Source organism: Pan troglodytes, chromosome 8 (genome assembly GCF_028858775.2).
Source record: "Pan troglodytes isolate AG18354 chromosome 8, NHGRI_mPanTro3-v2.0_pri, whole genome shotgun sequence".
Classification (NCBI taxonomy): domain Eukaryota; kingdom Metazoa; phylum Chordata; class Mammalia; order Primates; family Hominidae; genus Pan; species Pan troglodytes.
In genome coordinates, this window is record NC_072406.2 from 12,933,095 (window position 1) to 12,955,889 (window position 22,795).

The 22,795-nt window shown below is 42.6% G+C and overlaps 1 protein-coding gene across 36 annotated transcripts in view; it reads left to right on the forward strand.

Moving 5' to 3' along the window:
• The first annotated feature begins 766 nt into the window (after nucleotides 1-766).
• The window catches only part of ZMYND11 (zinc finger MYND-type containing 11), a 124,439-nt gene continuing 102,410 nt past the window's right edge, over nucleotides 767-22,795 (forward strand). For 10 of the 36 annotated variants that reach the window (XM_016962515.3, XM_054660622.2, XM_016962523.3 and 7 more), the window contains exon 1: nucleotides 6,093-6,219. The gene's annotated coding sequence lies outside the window, so the exon portion shown is untranslated. Of the gene's footprint in view, nucleotides 1,011-5,142; nucleotides 5,963-6,092; nucleotides 6,220-20,604; nucleotides 20,767-22,795 lie in introns of those variants that run through there. The other 26 variants (XM_016962516.2, XM_054660627.1, XM_054660632.1 and 23 more) reach the window with 17 other exon arrangements.

A 22,795-nucleotide genomic window follows, 5' to 3' on the forward strand; every position in this document is an offset into this window, starting at 1 on the left:
AAAAAAATTCCCGCACAGATTCTCATTTGCCATTGCCACAAATAGGTGGCAATGAGAAGGGAATTTCTGTAAAATGTAACATGGAAGAGGCATGTTCACAGCTCTGTGTTCAGACATGATCACTGACATGTGTGTATAGACCTTAGTAATGATGGCCAAGTGCAGGTGCCTCTTTTTGTTTTAATGTAAGTTCACTGCATGAAACTCTCCATAAGCTGAGAGTGGAGCCTATGACTACATTTTGTCCTTCCTAAAAAGTGAAAAGATGTTGGAAAGGTATCCCTGACAAGAGGTTGGAGGAAGTATGTAAACATGTAAGTGTGCATTTTCTGGTACTTGAAATGTTTAAATGAAGAAGAGAATAACTTCTCAAGATATGACAGCAATTATCCCCATGCCTCTGTATATTGTGAATCCAAGAATAAGTCTCTAAAAGAGTCCTGGCTTCCATCCCAGGGGACAAGTTTTCTGCAGGGAAGCAGCGGTGTGATAGTGCCTGCAGAGAGGCCAGGCATCATTAAGTGCAGTGAGGAAGAAAGGAAGCCAGGGGAAAAGAGAAATAGGACCAGAAAGTATATCTGATAAGAGAGCTTTTGAAGAACAGAGCAGAAACAACAGGATTTCCAGGAACAGAGGCCGGTATAGCATTGGAATTCATAGAATTTTAGTACTAATGGGAACCTTGTGCGAATTGTAAACCTCCATCATTTACAGAGAAGGGAACTGAAGCTGGGAGAGGTTGCTACGTGCCAAAAGTTACATAACTAGTCAGAAGCAGAGTCTGGGGAAGTGGCTGCTGGAACTGCAGTTCTGAAAAACAAACAACAAACAAACAAAAAACCTAAGAGAGTCAACACAGGCTGACATTGTTTCTTCTGTTCCAGGTAATGGCAATTCATCTGGAGCTAAAGATCAAAAGCCAGGAGGAAATCCACAGGATCCAGCCTGGGTTGGGCTGCTGGGTCTGTGGGGAGCAATGAGGAACTGGAGATGCACCTGCAATTAATCAGGTACATTCTTGTGTCCTTAGGTGTCTTCACTTTGTTGTGCTGTGTGCTCCACTACGGGACGTGGTAGAGGGGGAGCTCCTTTTGTGTCAGGCATTTCACAATATTTGGCCCGTTTAATATTCATCATTACCATTTTACAGATAATAATAATTGTAGCCACTAATACTGAAGTTATTCCAAGCAGGCAGTATTATAATTTTACATGCATTTTCTCATTTAATCCTCTCAATGACCACTATGAAATCGTATATTATTCCCATTTCACAGATGAGGAAAATGACACATAAATTGGTAAATAACTTGTCCAAGGTCAATAGCTAGAGAATGGTGAAGTTAGGACTCTAATCCAAGCAATCTGACGTTAGAAAATCATACTCCTGAAAAACAGGGAAACCAAAGTTCACAAAGGTGAAATCACTTGAATGTCTCACAGTGAGTTGGAATTTGGACTCAGGTGCACTAGCGCATATACTTCTACATCATGCTATAGAAGAGAGTCGGGGCCGGGCACGGTGGCTCGCGCCTGTAATTCCAGCACTGGGGAAGCCAAGATGGGCAGATCACTTGAGCTCAGGAGTTCGAGACCAGCGTAAGCAACATGGCGAAACCCCATCTCTACCAAAAATACAAAATTAGCTGGGCATGGTGGCATGCACCTGTGGTCCCAGCTGCTCGGGAGGCTGAAGTGGGAGGATCGCTTGAGCCCCAGGAGTGGATGTTACAGTTAGCCAAGATGGTGCCACTGCACTCCAGCCTGGGTGACAGAGTGAGCCCTATCTCAAAAAAAGGAAAACAGGGACCAGGGAGACAGGGAAAAGGTTAGAATCACAATTTTGAAGGAAAGAAGGCACACACTTACACAAACATCTGTTTTTCATCTTGTGTGATGAGTTGCCCTTGAACAGACAGGATCCTACTTTTCTTTAAATGTTCTGAAGCATATTAACCTGGGTATGAGAGGACCTACTTCTAACAAATACTGTACATTCATGGACAGAAGTGGGGAACTGAATTTCAGAAGCCACAGCTATGGAGCCCCGAAGAGATGCCCGGAGCCTGGGTTTCAAGGCCCACAGGCACTGGAACCAGGCCTGGCAAGCACTGTCAGCTCAGCTCCTCGGTTGCTGTGTAGTAAAAAGCTGCCACTTAAGTATTGGAAGAATCATGGCTTTCAATGGAAATGGATTTCTTATACTGACAGTTTCTCCTGGAGAACGTCTTGCTCAGTTGTCCAGGCTGGAGTGCAGGGATGCAATCAGAGCTCACTGCAGCCCTGACCTCTTGTGCTCAAGCCATCCTCCTCCCTCAGCTTCTCGAGTAGCTGCGACTACAGGAGTGAGCCACCACATCTGGCTATTTTTTTTTTTTTTAATTTTGTAGAGATGGGTCCTCGTTATGTTGCCCAGGCTGTTCTCGAACTCCTGGCCTCAAGTGTACCTCCCGCCTTGGCCTCCCAAAGTGTTGGGGTTATAGATGTGAGCCACTATTCCTGGCTGAAAGTTTTTTAAAATTAAAATATGGATAGTAGCAGTTTCAGTCTGAGCCACAGAGGGTGGCAGCATCAATGAATGGTAACTGCTGTTACAGAGTTCGGACCACAGCTTTCTAGTTTCAAAAACATGATTTTAAAAAGCATCCACAGGTGACTGGATATCCTTAAGCAACATTAATAAACTTGTTATATAGTAACTTACATGCCAGAATGTTAATCTAATGGAGGAGAAGATAAGGAGAAACCACAATCATATTCAAAACATCAATATCTAATACTAAAGACTACGGAAAACTGTAATCAGAAGTCAGAAAGGCATGGAATGAAATCAAAGAACATTGTATAGTCTTAGAAAATATTTTATTGGGGCAACCCGTTCGGGTACCCTCCCACGCTGTGGAAGCTTTGTTCTTTCGCTCTTCACAATAAATCTTGCTGCTGCTCAAAAATATATATATAATATTATATATATTATATATATATTTTATTGGTCCCTGAGAAAGTCTCCCTTTGCAGTACTAACTAACCTTGTGGAGTGGCTAGATCATGACTGCTCACTTCAGCATCTGTCTCTTACTGAATGTTTCTTATCCTCTTGCTTTCTTGGGGGTCTGAGGATGGGGGGCCGTAAGAGATGACACTCACTAGGCACACATTTTTGAGGGCTGCCCCACAGCAGGAAGCGGCTCTGGAGGCCATGGGCCAATGAAGGTGCTGTGACGTTTACACTCACAGCCATCTGCAGCAGTCCACACTTTATTACAGTTACAGTTAACATTTTCTTCCACAGTATTTCCTGATAATATTTAACAAAATAAATAATGAGACTAAACCCTAACTCATGTCAAATGAGTTTGAGCAATTATTACCTTACACACACTATACTGTCCCAGTAGCCAGGTAATGAACTCTGATCTGGACACTCATTCTAGAAAATAGAGCAGTGCTGTCTGATTGGGGGCGGGAGGAGTAGTCCCACGTCTTGGTCCTGCAGAGACAGCTCCCCGACAGCTCTGAGAAGCCCCAGGGCTCAGTGGCACCCATTTTGAAACTCACCAATCCAAAAAGGAGAATCAAGAAGTAAAAATCTGTCTGTATTCAATTGTATAAAGAGTATAGCTTTGTCATGTAAGATACTAGCACAGCAATTAGTTACTGGTCTTCTGGGCTTCCTCCAAACCTCAAACCGTTGGCCCCCAGACCCACACACACACATTCATTCAGCTGAGGGGCAAATGAGATAAATCAAACTGTTTTAATGGCCTCTTGGTATGCATTTCAAGATAGTTAAGATCAACCCAATTTTCTGCCAGCAGTGTATATAAGCGTTCATTTCGCTAACCGTCAGTAGCACTATCACTGGAAAAGAATTCTGTCCTTTGAAGAAAAGCAATGTTACATTGTTTGAATGTGTCATTACTAGTGAATTAGAATAGCTGTCAGTATTTATTAATAGTTTTATTTCCTCTTTTGTACATTATCCATGACTTTTGCGTTTTATGTGGGGAGGGATATTCGTATTCATCTTAGTGGATAAATACCATCTTACTTGGAAAATAGAGCCAAGGGTTAAATTCTAGGCAAAACCAACAGGAAAATCAGGGTAAGTTATCTAACTTACATTAGGTTGAATGAGAGATGGTATCTGAGTATAAAATTTTAAATGATCCCTACAAAGTATAACTGGAAAAAAATGTGGAGTTATGCTGCCACTTCTTTCCTAAAAGGTAAGCTTCCTTTTATTGATACGATGTTGTCTTACTCGAGTGCCTTCTGTAAAATACACAGAACCATGCAGTCCTCTATTTTACAGATGAAGTAACAGACTGTTTAAAAAGGTGACTCACTGAAAGCTCTTCATTGTTGGAATTCCTGGCCCAACATTCAAACCAGGCATGGCTTGCTTTTCTTCTGACACGTTTTAACCCCTCTACTAAATTTTAACGATATATATTTACTCTTAAAATGAATTAAAATTATTCTGTGATGTTCTTTGAGATAATCAAAAACTCTCTGGGATGTATCAGATTGAGGGCTGTGAATAGCATGAAAGATTGTGTTTATTTGACTAGTGTATATCACAGACCTATTCAAGTACCACCCATTTCTAAATTCTAACAGTCTTAGAAACCAGCTGTAGAAGCAGATTGATATATTTTATCAGAATCCCCAAATTCCTACAACCGTCTCTTCCTAATGATTTTTCAGGTGGGGACACGTGCCAAGACGGCCAATAGATACCTGAAACCCGGGGTAGTGCTGAACCTTACTTACACTACGTTTTCTCCTATACACACCTGCCTATAATAAAGTTTAATTTAGAAGTCAGGCACAATGAGAGATTAACAACACTAATAATAAACCAGAACAATTATAACACTATACTGTAGTAAAAGTTATGAGAATGCGGTCTCCCTGAAAACACCCTGCTGTCCTGTACTCACCGAATTTCAGAGCAGAGGACTCTGACTGACAGGTGTTCCCCGACTCCCAGTGGCGAAAGGTCATCAGGGAAAACAGGTGAACGCTATCAAAGTATGCTTATCTCCGAACCTTTCTTAAACCATTTTAAGGGATCGTCTCTGATTAGGTCTAGAATTCCTCTCCATAGAAGATAACCTACTTCTCGCGCAAATCTGCAGTGTTCTTGCAGGGCTGCTGATGGGTGGTCCTGTTCTTTTCGCAGTCCTGTTTGCGCAGAGATGAAACGGGGAACTTAGCGTATCCCTACCCCTCTTTTTGATGACAGGAGTAAAGGGCTGTTCAGACTACCTAAACAATGTTGTTAGGAGAAGCACTCGTACTTCTCAGACTTCGCTGTTCCGGACCCCGCGAGCCAGGGGCAGGCACCGGGTCCACCCGGGGCTGAGCTGCGGCGGCGCCTGACAATGCCCCCTCGCGCCCCGGCCTCGGCGCCCGCTCCCGGCTCCAGCGCGCCTGCACGTACGTAGCCTTCACGTGTGTGTGGATACGGAGTGCATGTGTGGAGACAGAGGAATATGCTCCAACAAATTTCGGATAGAGGCGCCGAAGACAGGACGTGGGGAAGGTAGGAGCCGCGTGCACGGCTCCGGCCCCGGGCGGGAGGCGGCCGCGAGCCGGGCCGGCCGCGCGCAAGTCAGGCGCCAGCCGCTAGAGCCCCCAGTGCGCGGCCCGGCCGCGGGGCGCCTCGACCCGACACAATAAACTCCGAGGGCGGGCGGGCCGAGGGGCCGGTGGGGCCGAGCGGCCGCCCCGCGCAGCATCGCCATGTGAGCGGCTGCCGCGGCCTCGCGGGGACCCAACTTTCCCGGGCGGCGGCGCCCAACTTCCCGCCGCCCGCTCCGGCCCCGCAGGCCCACGGCGCCAGGGGGAGACGCGAGTAAGTGCGGGCGGCGGTGCCCTCCCGGCCCTCACCCCGCACGCGGCGACCCGGCCGCCTAGCCTCCCTCGCTCAGGCGCGACCGCGGCGTTCTCTGAGGTGGAGTATTACAAACATGGCGCCCCTCGAGCCCGGAGCCCTTCGCGCGGAGCCGGCGGCGGGGTCCGGGCGGGGGGGAGCCGGGGAGGAGGGAGGAGGCCGGCAGGGAGGAGGAGGAGGCGGCCTGAGCGTCCCCCCCGCCCCCCGCGCCCGTCGCCGGCTCAGGCCCGAGAGGCGCCGGGCGGCGGGAAGGAGGCGGCACCGGAGGGGAGGGCCGGGCGCGGCGGCGGCGGCGGTGGAGGAGCCGGAGCATAATGGTGGGGAAAGCTCGGCGGCGGGGCGGCGGGGCGGGCGGGGGCGTCCGTGGAGATGGCGCGGCCCGCGCGGTGGAGCCTGCCTGGCCGCGGCCTCTGGGGCGGCGGCGGCACCAGTGGGTGCTGACGGTCGCTCGCCCGCTCGCGAAGAGCTCCGAGCTGCCGGGGAGCTTTGTGGATGGCGGGGCGGGCCGGGCCGGCGGGGCCTGCGAGGGCGGCGGCGGGGCCTGCGGAGGCTGCCGGCCCGCGCCCACTCGCCTTGGGCGGCCGCGGAAGAGGCCCCGGGATGAGGCCCCGGAGGACCGCGCGGGGCCTGCTCGGGCCGGGAAGCCGCGGAGTCGCGTGAGCACCGCCCGCCGGGCCCCGTGCCCCGCTTTCGGTCAGGCCTCCTGGGCCCGTGCGCAGTCCGGGCCGGCGGGGAACGCGGCTCCGGGCGTGTGGCGGGCGGAGAGGAAGCGTTTGTCGGCGCGGCACGTCGTGTGGCTAGCCCGGGAGCGGCGGGCAGGGCTGGCCCCGAGGCCCGGGGCGGAGATTCGTCGGTCCCCCGGGGCTGTGAGCGACCCCGGCAGCGAGGCCGCCGCCTCAACAGGTCCTCGCGGACCTCCGGGACAGTCCTGTGGGGTCCGCCGCCCTCCTCCCACCCAGAGCTCCGGGGAGAAGCTGCTGAGGACGCGGCTGGGACGAGGGGGGGCGCCGGGACCCGGACTTTCACTTGCAGTCTCCCCTCGCGCTTTTCTCCCGAGCCGGGAGGAGGAGGAGCTGGCGATGTGTGCGCCGTGCCCGGTGTCTTTTGCAGAGTGACCGCCGTACCTGTTTTATTCGTGTGTACCAGTGCTCGTTGTGCAGTGCGGTGTCCTATGCGGCGGGTACGCAGTACCGGGGATTATATATGGTGTGTACTCTGTGTCATATGCAGTGTGCTCGAAGTACCCGGTGTCGTACCAGCTATCATACACGGTGTGTACATGTATCTTCCTCGCTTAGGCTGTGCACTCAGCCCCCGGTATTGTGTGCAGTAGGTGCCTGGTACCCTGCTGCCATATGAGCTGTGCGTGTGGTACTCCATGTTATATACGAGTGTATATAGTATCTGGATAGTATTGAATATATTTACCTTACCTGTTGTCACATACAGTGTGTATGTAGTACCTGGTGTCATATATGCGGTGTGTATAGTACCAGGTGTCATATACTGTGTGCACACAGTACTTGGGGTCATATATGGTGTGTACATAGTATCCTTCCACACTGTGTATGCAGCACCCAGTGTCATATACAGCCCTTACGCGGTTCCCGGTATTCTGTGCAGTATGTGCACGGTACCGTGCTGCCATATGCGGTGTGTATGCAGTATTCAATGTCATATACGTTAGGTATATAGTATCTGGTGTCATATACAGTGTATGTACACTACCTGGTGTTATCTGTGTTTTGTATATATATCTGGTGGCATGTACAGTGTGTATACATTACATAGTGTTATATATGGTGTGTAGGTAGTACCCAATGTCATATGCCATGCATATATGGTACCCAATGTCATATGCACCATGCATGCACTCTCCTTGTCACATAAGCTGTACCCAGTGTCAGATGCAGTGTGTACCTAGTACCGAGTGTCATATGTACTCTGTACACAGTACCCGCTGTCATATCCAGGGTATGTAGTACCCTGGGTCATATACAGTGTGTACATGGTATCTGGTGTCAAGAATGTGAGCCTGGAGGAGATACCCAGGTGGCCCATTCAGGACCCTGCTGGTAGGAGGGAGTGGTGCCGGTTGGGTTTTTGGGGAGGTCTAGAGCCCTTGGTCCTCCTCACTTAGGTGTTCTGCATCCCACAGTAAGCTGAGTCATATGGAGGCAAGAGCATTCTTAAAAATAATTTAATCTGTTTGTCCAAAAGCAGAAAGTAAATGTTTACTTGTTTTCCTGTAAACTGAGAAATATAGTAATTTTAGCTTAGTAATTATGGTGTGCACAACGTTTTCAGATTTTTGAGGTTGATTTTAATTAATGGTTGGATGTTATCAGGGAGATAGTGTTGGTTGTACTTTGAAAGTTGAAAAGTTAGAGTGCTTTCTGGTAGGCAGGGTCATCTTTGTAGTTTTTCTGAATGTCTTTTTACAAGCAGGAGAAAAAATATGAATGTCTGTAGAGGCATTTAATTTGCCTTGTCTTTGACTAACTGGCACAGGTTACATTATAGTTGTTATTTTTGGTTGACTCATCTTTATAAGATGACCAGGCTAGAGAATCAGAGATCAGAGGATATGGGATGTGATTATGACAGAATCAAAATATTTGTCTTGCTTGACTCTGTGACTTAAAGGATTTCTGTATTTCACATGGTGCTTTTCCCCCATAGAGATTGCTCATATGAAAACCAACTCTTCCTTTTACAGTCTCTAAATTGGACAATTTATTTTTGCAATTACCATTTGTGAGGTGTTTAAATAAATGTACATGTACGAGCTTCCAGCTTCACAAAAAGAAATCAATTAAAATGTTAAAATTTAGTTCTTTCATTCATACTGAATACCATTCTGTTGGCGTTTTTTTTTTTGTTTTTTTTTTTTTTTTGAGATGGAGTCTTGCTCTGTCGCTCAGGCTGGAGTGCAGTGGTGTGATCTCGGCTTACTGCAACCCCTGCCTCCCAGGCTTAAGCGATTCTCATGCCTCAGCCTCCCGGGTAGCTCGTACTACAGGCATGTGCCACCACACCTGGATAATTTTTTGTATTTTTAGTAGGGGGCCGGGGTGGGGGTGGTGTGCCATGTTGGCCAGGTCTCAAACTCCTGGCCTCAAATGATCCACCTGCCTTGGCCTCCCAAAGTGCTGAGATTACAGATGTGAGCCACCGCACCCGGCCCTGTTGGCGTTTTGAATGGATGTCATGCATGTTTCAATGAATGACATATGTTTATTTGGACTCTCATCGTTCGGTAACCCTCTGAGTTTTTTCTTCTTAGGGTTGTTACAGTAGTGTATAATAGAGGCATTCATACTCTTTGGCATACCTTAATTGAGACACTACTTGGACCTAACTAAGAATTTTAATACTTGCTATAAAAGTATCAAATGTTGCTGTAACTTGCTTACTTAAAGCCCTAACCCTCTGGTATCAGATTTTTGGTAACTTTCTTGTCCTTCAGTTGAATTCTACATGGAGAACATTATTACATTTCAGCAAAGAGGATGTATCTTGGAAAAAAAAAAAAAAAGAGAAAATAGACTTAGCCTTATGCTAGTTACAACTTTTCACTGTTTGAAAACCTTAAATTGGATTTAACACTGAATTTTCTTTTTTCTTTTTTTGAGACACTCACTCTCGCTCTGTCGCCCAGGCTGGAGTGCAGTGGCACAGTCTTGGCTCACTGCAGCCTCTGCCTCCTGGGTTCAAGTGATTCTCCTGCTTCAGCCTGGGATTATAGGCGCCCGCCACTGTGCCCGGCTAATTTTTCTATTTCGCCATGCCGGTCTTAAACTCCTGGCCTCAAATGATCCGCCTGCCTTAGCTTCCCAAAGCGCTGAGACTATAGGCATGAGCCACTGTGCCTGGCCTATCATTACTTTGATGAATGATATTATTATTCATCTATTTTAATTCATTTGAATAATACAAATAACTAAAATACACAGCGTGAGAGTTCTTATTTTAACCATTGGTTTTATGTTAATATTTTTCTTTTTTTCATATCTGGCACTCTGTCCATAACTGCTTCAGGTTGCATTTTCTATATTTCCTTGAAGCAGATAGACTTTCTGAATAAAGGAAAACCGGTGTTTTCTCTTCATTTGATCTTCATTAAACCCTCACCAACATTTCTACTAGGAATTCAGCATATATGAGTTTATTTGTACCAATATCTCTTATATACTTTCAGTTACTTGCAGTGCCATTATCAAGTTTTCAAAACAAATGTAAATCTGCTTTGATACAGTGATTTGTGCAGATGTTAGTGACCTGGAGGTTGTTCATCAGGTTTTCAGTGTTTTGTCTTCTCTTAGTCTCCACTTTTGAAATGTTTAGTAGCTACAATTTTATAACATAAATGAGGACCATAATAATATATCATGTATTGTCTGTCTACTGTATATCAGCCACTGTGCAAAGTTACTTACACGTACACTGTCCAACTTAAACTTACACATGGTCCTTTTTTTTTTTTTTTTTTTGGAGATAGGGTCTTGCTCTGTTGCCCAGGCTGGAGTGCAGTGGTGCCATCTTGGCTCACTACAACCTCCACCTCCTGGGTTCAAGTGATTCTCATGCCTTAGCCTGCCAAGTAGCTGGGACTACAGGCAGGAGCCACCACGCCTGGCTAATTTTTGTATTTTTAGTAGAGTTGGGGTTTTGCCATGTTGGCCAGGCTCTTCTCAAACTTGTAGGTGATCTGCCCATCTTGGCCTCCCAAAGTGCAGGGATTACAGGCATGAGCCACCGTGCCTGGCCACACATTGTCATCTTAAAAGCATAGCAGTCAGTCTTCCTTTTAATTATGGAAGGTTCACCTTGTAGCACACTCTTAATTGCATCCTATCCCAGACACACACACACACACACACACACACACACACACACACACACACGCAGAAACAGAAGAGAAGTGGGTGGGATATTTTTTGAGACAGAATGTGATTTGTATAACGTAAAAGTTTGAGAGTCTCTGGGATAAGAGGTCAATGATAGAAATGAAGATAATGTGAGGGAGATAAGAACCCAAATCAAAATACCCAATACAGTAGTCTTTTTGAATAATCATGGCTTAGCTGTGGTTTTAAAAACATATGCAGAAATGATTTACTGCTTAAGGAAAGATTTGTGTGTGTGCACCTGCTGTTACTGTTTTTCCATTAGAAAATCCATAGAGTTATTTAGTTTGTATCATGGAAATGCTATACAAGTTTTAGTATCAAAATTATTTCCAAATGCAAAGAAATCTGTAAAATAAAAAATATTTTTAGTGTTTGTGTTATCCATTATTAGGTCTTAGGAGAGAAATTTGGCAAATTATTAGACATAAATATTTAACTCAATTCAAAAAATAACCTAATTAGATATTTAATCTTTCATTGCATATATATTTTTCCTGTTCAGCAGTAATTTCCTGATTTTTATCTCAGGTTTCTTTTAAAGAGAATTTAGCATATTGGAAAATATTTTCATAATTAAAGTGCTGGGTAAATTCTTTTAAAATGTGTTCAATCAGATAGAAGTAGAAATACCCTTACGTGCACATACTTAAGCTATTCACACTATTAGGTAATTGTGAAGTTACAGTTGCATTGAGTATGTGGCACATTTCATTTAATGTTGGTAACATCTGCAAATGTCCAGAGTGTTTGCTTCATAAATGTCTAAAAGTTTGCCCACTTTTTTGTAAAACTAAAGAAGTAGAAATGACAAAAGTAATAGAATACTCCTGTATCAGAGTTTTAAAGGAATCATATGGACTCTTCGATCTGTTTGTTTTTCAGAGATGAGAGGGATATGTTTACAGACCACATTAGCTTACACATTAATTGGAAAATGTGTTTCGCTGAAATACACACAGTATTTTCATTTTTCTGTAAACTTAATATTTAGGTATAGTAGGTAAACTAGTTTTACATCAGTGCGTTTATAGTTCAAGTTACTTCATAATTTGTTTCATAAGATCACACTAAAATATTGTCTATTTTCATATAAGGAGAATATATGCAATTTTAATATCTTGACCCCATTTATTAATACATTGTTATTTATCGAAACTCTGGTATGTGCCATATCTTAGATGCCGAGGCGAGCAAGATGAGGGAGGGTTCTTGCCATTGTAGAGTTTTCAGTTCAGAGTAACACGTTTACTGAAGCAAGCACAATAAAATGTAAAGGCGAGAGGACTGCTTGAGCCCAGGAGTTTGAGGCTACAGTGAGCTAAATCAGCCACTGCACTCCGACCTGGGTACTGTAGGACAGTGTATGAATTAAGATAAGTCGTATTTGTGTTAAGATTACTTGCAAAGTCTTAGCACTGATGATTTAAAATTTATCCCAATTTGTAACTTTGAGATTTTACTATATTAACAACCTGAGGGTTTTTAAAAGCAACTTTATTGCGATTGGTAACTTTTAAAGTACTCTGTTGAAAAGTAGAGCTGTATTAAATATCAAACATATATTGTGTTCTCCGGATATTATCTGAGCATTTAAATGAAAGGTAGATCCAATTTAAATTTTTAGTTTTTTGTTCTCTGAGGTTTGGTCTGCATGTTATGTTAATTTAAAATATAGGTTAAGAGCAAAGGATCTTCATTCCTAGTTTAAACATTTATCATGTGAACAAGAAAGATATTAAAAAATTCAAAGGATTTCTGTTGAGAGCTCGTCATATAATATTAGCTTTCATAACTCGGGTTAAAAAGGCTATTTTTAAAAATTGGGAAGATATTTTGGTTTATAGCAAGACAATCTGATTTGTATACATTTTAATTTGGCTGTACACATTAGGTCGCTATACGAGTCTACTTTGTAAGCAGTTTTTAGGAAGCTGGGTTTAATCATGAAGAGTTGTTTGTGGCAGCACCATTTGTGTTATTTGTGTTTTGTTTTGCTTTTAGACAGGGTCTCATTCTGTAGGGAGCACAGTGGCGAGAACTCTCGTCACTGCCACCTCCACTTCCTGGGCTCAAGTGATCCTCACACCTCAGCCTCCCCAGGAGCTAGAACTATAGGTCTGTGCCACCATGCCTGGCTAATTTTTTGTAGTGATGGGGTTTCACCATGTTACCCAGGCTGGTCCCAAACTCCTGAGCTCAAGCGAACCACCTGACTCGGTCTCAAAGTGCTAAGATTAGAGGTGTGACCCACCTTGCCCGGCCTGTTTTTTCAAAGGTGTCACTTTTTGAGCATCTCACGTACTAGGCAATTCGCATATCCCATTTAGTCCTCACAGGCATCATGAGGGATGTGTCATTGTAACAATTTATAATAAGGGAATAGACTTAGAAGGGTTAAGTTACTGGTGCCCAAGGTCACAGAGACATAATCAAATTGGTCTGAATTCCAATGTATGACTACCACACCTGTAACCTGCTATGCTACTCTGTCTCCCTAAAACCCATAAACTTCTTAAATCTCTATAGTGATATTCCTTCATTTTCCCAATGCACTTTTATAAGTCTGCAAAAGTACGTAATATTAACAAAGTGTAAAACTATGCCCACTCTGCTTATAAAAGCAGGAGGTAGAAAGACAGGAGTATTAGGAAACTCTGGGCAATCAAAACATTCTATCTATGAAGTTCTGGTTAATGCCAACTCACCGGTAATGACAGGTAGTAATCTGAGAACAAGCATAGATAATTGGTTCATTTTCTTGCTGTCATTATGGTAGCTCACATTAGGAAGATAACTTGGTTCAGGGGCAGGAGCACTGGAGGCGGGGCACCTGCAGGTCTTCATTTTAATACTTACATAATGGTGAAAATTGTTTGAAAATATTTGGAATTAACACCAACACTAAACTATTCTTGCTGTCTTGGAAAGGGAAGTCATTGTCTTGAGGAATGTTGTGTAAGTTCAATTTGGATTCAGAGAGCTAATTTCTGGAAAGCTGTATTAAATGCTAAGGCTTCAGCATTCCACTGGGTGTGCCGTCATCTAACATAAAATAATACCATTTTGTGAGAAGCGTATGGTAAAGAGAAATAATCGAGTTGTAGCACCCACAGATTGAGATCATCCTGACACTCAGCAGTGATGCTGCAACGGGATAATTGAGGGCTAGGCATGGGGGAAGCTCTCGCAACTTTTGAAAGCTATTATGAATTTTTTAGTTTTCTCTTGTAGATTCTTGATTTATCTGTCTCTTGCTTGTTTTTCTATCTCGAAAGTATGTCTGAGAAATGCTGTTTTAGAGAGCAGGTCCTTAATTTTCTATTGAATTTTGACATGGAGCCCTTCCTCAATTAATATAAAATATACCTACTTTCACTGCCCAGTTCTTGCAATACAAAAAAAATGAGAAAAATTTATTTGGGCTTTCCATTGATGTCAAATTTAATAGGTTTTGAGAGGAGGTTATTTACCATTAGAGATGTTATCTTTTTAAATTATAGAGAATATAAGTCTACAGTATTTTTTTCTACTGTACTTACAATTTGGCATTTGCTTGTATGTTTAGAAATATCAAATTTAATATTAAAGTACCAGAGATCTTTTATTTCACAATACTTATTTTACCAGTCTGCACGTATATGTTCTACAGTTATAACTTTACGAAGCCTTTCACTTGTGATCAATATTCATGTTGGATTGTTTCAAGTAAGAAACTGCCATTTGAGGCAGGGTCAGGTGGCTCACGCCTGTCATCACAACACTTTGGGAGGCCGAGGCGGGCAGATCACTTGAGCCCAGGAGGCAGAGGTTGCAGTGAGCGGAGATCATGCCACTGCACTACAGTCTGGGCAACAGAGCAAGACCCTGCCTCAATTAAAAAAAAAAACTGCCATTTGAATCATTTGAAAGTTTTTTAAAAAATATTTTAAGGACTATTCAAATAAAAATAATTTTAGTCTTAGTTATTTTCAAATGAATTAAAAGCTGAACAGCCAGCAGTACAATTTAAAGTTAGACTTTCTCTCTGCTCATGCTGAGGAAAAATTTACTATCATTGCTGTAGTATTTGTACCTCATTTATTTATTTTAATTTAATTTTGTTTTTTTAAGACAGAATCTTGCTCTGTTGCCCAGGCTGGAGTGCAGTAGCACCATAACTGCTCACTGCAGCCTTGATTTCCTGGGGTCAGGCGATCCTCCTGCCTCAACTTCTTGAGTAGCTGGGACTATAGGCGCATGCCACCACACCTGGCTAATTTTTGTATTTTTTTGGTAGAGGGGAGAGTTTTGCCATGTTGCCCAGGATCATCTCGAACACCTAGGCTCAAGTGTTCTGCCCATCACGGCCTCCCAAAGTGTTGGGATTACAGATGTGAGCCACCTCGCCTGGCCTATTTTTAAAAATAAACTGTTTAGAATTTTAGATGACAGTGTTACACAACTCACATTAGGAACCAGGAGTAATTTAGCATAGTGGTTCTCAGTTATGGCTGGCTGAGCGTCTGAATTCCTTTTTTTTTTTTTTTTTTTTTTTAACAAAAACATTAAATCAGAATCTCAGGGGTTGGGTCTGGGCTCTAATTTTTTATTTCTACATATAAATATATATATAATATATATATGCATACACATTTCATTAGCTTTGGGTACAAGTGGTTTTTGGTTACATGGATAAATTGCATAGTGGTGAAGTATGAGATTTTAGTGTACCCATCACCTGAGTAGTGTACATTGTACCCAATATTTTTAAAATATTAAATATTAAAGAGATTTTTAAAAATCTCTTACTCCTCTTCCACTCTTCCCCATTCTGAGTCTCCAGTGTTCATGATACTACTGTGTATGCCTTTGTGTACCCATAGCTTAGTTCTCACAAGTGAGAACATGCAGTATTTGGTTTTCCATTCCTGAGTTATTTCATTTAGAATAATGGCCTCTAGCTTCATTCAGGTTTCTGCAAAAGACATTATTTTATTTATTTTCTTTTATGGCTGAGAGTATTCCATATATATATATATATGTGTATATATATATGTGTGTGTATATATATGTGTATATATGTGTATATACATATGTGTGTATATATATGTATATATGTGTGTATATATATGTGTGTGTATGTATATATATATGTGTATATATATCACTTTTTCCATTTATTGGTTGATGGGCACTTAGGTTGGTTCCGTATCTTTGCAATTGTGAATTGTGCCACAACAAACATATGCACGCAGGTGTCTTTTTGATGTAATGACTTCTTTTCCTGTGGGTAGATGCCCAGCGGTGGGATTGCTGGATCAAATGGTAGATTTGCTTTTAGTACTTAAAGGAATGTCCGTGCCGTTTTCCGTAGAGGTTGTACTAATTTACATTACTATACATTCTCGTAAGCATTCTCTTTTCTCCATATCCATGCCAACACCTATTGGTTTTTGACTTTCTGATAGTCACCATTCTGGTGGGGGTAAGGTGGTACCTCACTATGGTTTTAATTTGCATTTTCCTGATGATTAGTCATATTTAGCATTTTCTTACGTGTTTGTTGGTTATTTGTATATCTTTCTTTGAGAAGTGTCTATTCATGTCATTTGTCTGCTTTTTGATGGGATTTTTTTTCTTGCTGATTTGAGTTCCTTGTAGATTCTGGATACCAGTCCTTTGTCAGATGCATAGTTTCCAAATATTTTCTCCCATTTTGTGGGTTGTTTAATCTGATGATTATTTTCTTTGCTGTGCAGAAGGTTTTTAGTTTAATTAGGTCTTATTTATTTTTGTTTTTGTGGCATTTGCTTTTGGGGTCTTAGTCATAAATTCTTTGTCTAGACCATTGTCCAGAACAGTTTTTCCTATGGTTTCTTCTAGAATTTTTATGGTTTTTGGTTTTAGATTTAAGTATTTAATCCATCTTGAGTTGATTTTTGTATAAGGTGGGAGCTAGGGATCCAGTTTCATTCTTCTACGTATGGCTATCCAGTTTTCCCAGTACCATTTATTAGATAATGTGTCCTTTCCCCAATTTTGTTTCTGTATGCTTTGTCAAGGATCAGTTGGTTGTAAGTATTTGGCCTTATTTCTAGGTTCTCTATTCTTTTCCATTCTGTGTGTCTACTTTTATATCAGTACTATGCTGTTTTGCTTACTATAGCCTTGTAGTATAAAGTCAGGTAATGTGATGCCTCCAGATTAGTTCTTTTGCATAGGATTGCTTTGGCTATTTGAGCCATTTTTTGGTTCCATAAGAATTTTAGGATTTTTCTCTATTTCTATTGAAACGATGTTCGTATTTTGATAGGAATTGCATTGAATCTATAGACTGTTTTGGGCAGCATGGTTGTTTTCACAATATCGATTTTTCCAATCCATGAACATGGGATGTATTTCCATTTGTTTGTATCATCTGTGATTTCTTTCAGTAGTGTTTTGTGGTTCTCCTTGTAGCAATCTTTCACCTCCTCTGTTAATATACTCCTAGGGTTTTGTTGTTGTGTTGTTTTGCTTTTGCAGCTATCATAAAAGGGATTGAGTTCTTGATTTGATTTCTTAGTGATATGGTTTGGCCATGTCCCTTCCGAAAATCTCATCTTGAATTGTAGCTCCCATAATCCCCACATGTTGTGGGAGGGACCCAGTGGGAGGTAATTGAATCATGGTGGTGGGTTTTCCCCATGCTGTTCTCATCATAGTGAATAAGTCTCGCAAGATCTGATGGTTTTATAAAGGGCAGTTCACCTGCACAGGTTCTCCTGCCTGCCAGCATGTAAGACATGCCTTTGCTCCTCCTTTGGCTTCTGCCATGATTGTGAGGTCTCCCCAGCCATGTGGAACTGTGAGTTCATTAAACCTCTCTTTCTTTATAAATTACCCAGTCTCGAGTATGTCTTTTTTAGCAGTGTGAGAACGGACTAATACACTCAGCTTGGTCGTTGTTGGTATATAGCAGCACTACCAATTTGTGTACATTGATTCTGTAGCATGAGACTTTACTGAATTCATTTATCAAATCTAGGATTCTTCTGGAAGAGTCTTTAGGGTTTTCTAGGTATATGAGCATATCATTGGCAAACAGATAGTTTGACTTTCTCTTTTCCAATTTGGATGCCCTTTATTTCTTTTTCTTGTCAGATTACTCTGACTAGGACTTCCAGTACTGTGTTGAATAGAAGTGTTGAAAGTAGGTATCCTTGTCTTGTTCCAGTTCTTAGGGGGAATGCTTTCAACTTTTCCCCATTCAGTATGTTGGCTCTGGGTTTGTCATAGATGGCTTTTCATATTTTGAGGTATGTTCCTCCTATTGAGCTCTACTTTTTAAAAGTAAACAGTTTTATTTTAGCTTTTCAAGCTTCAAATTTTTATTTTTTGAAGTGGGCAGAGGTATATGTGCCTTTAAAAATTTTTTTTTTTGGAATATCTTATATGAAATGTCATACCCTAGAATTTTTAGTTCCAAGCCTCAGAAATTCTCTTTCAAGAATCAGATCCATGAAGTTCCCTTAAAAAGAGGATAATTAAAATAACCTGAAAAGTAAATGCATCCTAGATGAAAGCGTTAAATCTTTTTGGATTCCTCAAACACGCTACTGTATTGCCAGGGAAGATGGATATCGAAGGTATCATTGGTTGATATTCCCTGATGGTCACAGATATAACTATAATCACAGGTAAATGCACATCAGATCTTGAGATACGTTATAGTCAGGATATGGGTTGCCATCCAGTTTGAATGTCTGGGCATTCTGGTAATTTGAAAAGCAGCAATACAAAAGTGTTCTGCCTGTCCTGTAGTCAGCTCTCCAGGATGTCTCCTAATCCTGATAGGCATCAGAAAAACTTGAATGTCTTTCCCTGGGGCAGTCAGATCAACCATCCTGGGGTTATGTCTTCAGTCAATAGTGAGACCACCTGAGAAAGTTTTTCAGGCTCTGCCTAGGTCTCTGGCTAGCCTCCTCTTTATCCGTGGTGTTTATCTGGATTTCAGGTGATTATTGGTATTCCTCCAGGCTGGGGGTAATATTTCCGTATACAGGTGGTTCTACAGGTTTGGCCGTCTACAGGAGTAGATTAGAGTCTTTAAACTGAGTGTCCTAACTTCCTTTGCTCTGGGAAGAAGTCCTAACTTTCTTTGCTCTGGGAAGAAGTCCTAACTTCCTTTGCTCAGGGAAGAAGTCCTTGAGGTGTAAGACTCACTGTGGCTCCAACCCCTACCGTCCAATATTTGCATTCACTCCTTAGTAATTTTATTACTCACACTAGCGTTTTGAGGCTTCACAGGTATCCCAGTACCTAGGCAGTGCCTGATAATTTCCACAGGTTTATTTTCTCTTTAACATAGTGTTCATAATTCTTCACTGATTCCACAAAAGCCAAGATGCATAGCAGGTGGAATTTTAGGGAGTGACCAGGTAAGCCTCCCTGGGCTTGGTGCTGACTGTTGACAGGGTGCTCACCAGGGCCCCATCAGGGCTCTTCGTTTGCTCTTCTCACGGGACAGCACAGCCTTGTCCACCATTGATTTTCCACTGCTGTCAGTGTCCTTACTGTCTTCCGGGTTAGACCTTAGGTGATAACGTACAACGTCTGTGTTTTTAAAGTGTGCTAAGTCAAATTTTCTTAAATATACATAATTTTGTCAGTTTTAAATTACCAGATACATTCAAGAATTATACTAATTGCTGCTGCGTTAGAATTGCATTTTAAAGAGAATAGTTTTATGAAATTTGAACTTGAAGAATAGAGTAGAAAATGTTAGATGGTTACCCTAAACATTGTAAATAATAGGAAGGGAAGAGGATCCGATGTCTGACTCATGGCAAGTAATTGACTTTGAAAAATACGAATTTTCTAAAAAGAAAGGCTGAACCGAAACTTGCCCACTCCAGTCTCTGATCTCATTCTCCTCAGCTCAGTGAGACCGCATGCTCCCTTTGGATCTCCATCCCTGCACTGTGGCCTGGGAATTGCTGTGAGGCAGAACACTGAGGTGGTTATTATTATTATTATTATTATTATTATTATTATTATTTTTCAGACCAGTCTCGCTCTGTCGCCCAGGCTGGAGTGCAGTGGCGTGATCTTGGCTCACTGCAAGCTCCACCTCCTGGGTTCACGCCATTCTCCTGCATCAGCCTCCCAAGTAGCTGAGACTACAGGCACCCACCACCATGCCTGTCTAATTTTTTGTATTTTTAGTAGAGACGGGGTTTCACCGGGTTAGCCAGGATGGTCTCGATCTCCTGACCTCGTGATCCACCCATCTCAGCCTCCCAAAATGTATTACTATTTTTTAAATGTAGTTTACTTTTGAAAGAACAACACAATAGTAAATACTTAATACATGTACTGTTAATAATATTTGCATATTAAATTGTGGGTATGTTTTAGTATAAATGGGCACTAATTTTATACTTTATCCAGTCTCACACTTTAAATAGACATTGTATCACTTAGGAGAAGGGCAATTATTCTGTTGTGGGAGTGGAGAAGAAAGGCTGAAACAGAGTCTAATGAAGTACATTATTTCTACACTTCTTTCTCTTCCTTTTTAATGGAACCCTGCTCCTCAGATAGAGTGGTTTTTGTCTTTGGTTCTGTTTATATGTTGGATTACGTTTATTGATTTGTGTATGTTGAACCAACCTTGCATCCCAGGGATGAAGCCCACTTGATCATGGTGGATAAGCTTTTCGATGTGCTGCTGGATTCGGTTTGCCAGTATTTTATTGAGGATTTTTGCATTGATGTTCATCAGGGATCTTGGTCTAAAATTCTCTTTTTTTGTTGTGTCTCTGCCAGGCATTGGTATCAGGATGATGCTGGCCTCATAAAATGAGTTAGGGAGGATTCCCTCTTTTCCTACTGATTAGAATAGCTTCAGAAGGAATGGTACCAGCTTCTCCTTGTACCTCTGGTAGAAGTTGGCTGTGAATGCGTCTGGTCCTGGACTTTTTTTGGTTGGTAAGCTATTAATTATTGCCTCAATTTCAGAGCCTGTTATTGGTCTATTCAGGGATTCTGCTTCTTCCTGGTTTAGTCTTGGGAGAGTGTATGTGTCCAGGAATTTATCCATTTCTTCTAGATTTTCTAGTTTATTTGCGTAGAAGTGTTTATAGTATTCTCTGATGGTAGTTTGTATTTCTGTGGGATCAGTGGTGATACCTCCTTTATCATTTTTAATTGTGTCTATTTGATTCTTCTCTTTTTTCTTCTTTATTAGTCTTGCTAGCGGCCTATCAATTTTGTTGATGGCCATTGCTGAGGCTTGAGTAGGTAAACAAAGTGGCCTGGAGGCTCGAACTGGGTGGAGCCCACCGCAGCTCAAGGAGGCCTGCCTGCCTGCCTCTGTAGACCACCTCTGGGGGCAGGGCATAGCCGAACAAAAGGCAACAGAAACGTCTGCACACTTAAATGTCCCTGTCTGACAGCTTTGAAGAGAGTAGTGGTTCTCCCAGCACGGAGTTTGAGATCTGAGAACGGACAGACTGCCTCCTCAAGTGGGTCCCTAACTCCCAAGTAGCCAAACTGGGAGGCACCCCCCAGTAGGGGCAGACTGACACCTCACACGGCCGGGTACCCCTCTGAGACAAAGCTTCTAGAGGAACGATCAGGCAGCAACATTTGCTGTTCTGCAGCCTCTGCTGCTGATACCCAGGCAAACAGGGTCTGGAGTGGACCTCCAGCAAACTCCAACAGACCTGCAGCTGAGGGTCCTGTCTGTTAGAAGGAAAACTAACAAACAGAAAGGACATCCACACCAAAACCCCATCTGTACGTCACCATCATCAAAGACCAAAGGTACATAAAACCTCAAAGATGGGGAAAAAACAGAGCAGAAAAGCTCAAAATTCTAAAAATCAGAGCGCCTCTCCCCCTCCAAAGGAACGCAGTCCTCACCAGCGACAGAACAAAGCTGGATGGGAATGACTTTCACGAGTTGAGAGAAGAAGGCTTCAGACGATCAAACTTCTCCAAGCTAAAGGAGGAAGTTCGAACCCATTGCAAAGAAGCTAAAAACCTTGAAAAAAGATTAGACAGATGGCTAACTAGAATAACCAGTGTAGAGAAGTCCTTAAATGACCTGATGGAGCTGAAAACCATCGCATGAGAACTACGTGATGAATGCACAAGCTTCAGTAGCCAATTCAGTCAACTGGAAGAAAGGGTATCAGTGATGGAAGATCAAATGAATGAAATGAATCAACAAGAGGAGTTTAGAGAAAAGAGAGTAAAAAGAAATGAACAAAGTCTTCGAGAAATATGGGACTATGTGAAAAGAGCAAATCTACATCTGATTGGTGTACCTGAAAGTCACGGGGAGAATGGAATCAAGTTAGAAAACACTCTGCAGGATATTATCCAGGAGAGCTTCCCCAACCTGGCAAGGCAGGCCAACATTCAAATTCAGGAAATACAGAGAACGCCACAAAGATACTCCTGGAGAAGAGCAACTCCGAGACACATAATTGTCAGATTCACCAAAGTTGAAATGAAGGAAAAGATGTTAAGGGCAGCCAATGAGAAAGGTTGGGTTACCCACAAAGGGAAGCCCATCAGACTAACAGCTGGTCTCTCGGCAGAAACTCTACAAGCCAGAAGAGAGTGGGGGCCAATATTCAACATTCATGAAGAAAAGAGGTTTCAACCCAGAATTTCATATCCAGCCAAACTAAGCTTCATAAGTGAAGAAGAAATAAAATCCTTTACACACAAGCAAATGCTGAGAGATTTCGGCACCACCAGGCCTGCCCTACAAGAGCTCCTGAAGGAAGCACTAAACATGGAAAGGAACAACTGGTACCAGTCACTGCAAAATCATGCCAAATTGTAAAGACCATCGATGCTAGGAAGAAACTGCATCAACTAATAAGCAAAATAACCAGCTAACATCATAATGACAGGATCAAGTTCACTCTTAACGATATGAACTTTAAGTGTAAATGGGCTAAATGCTCCAATTAAAAGACACAGACTGGCAAATTGGATAAAG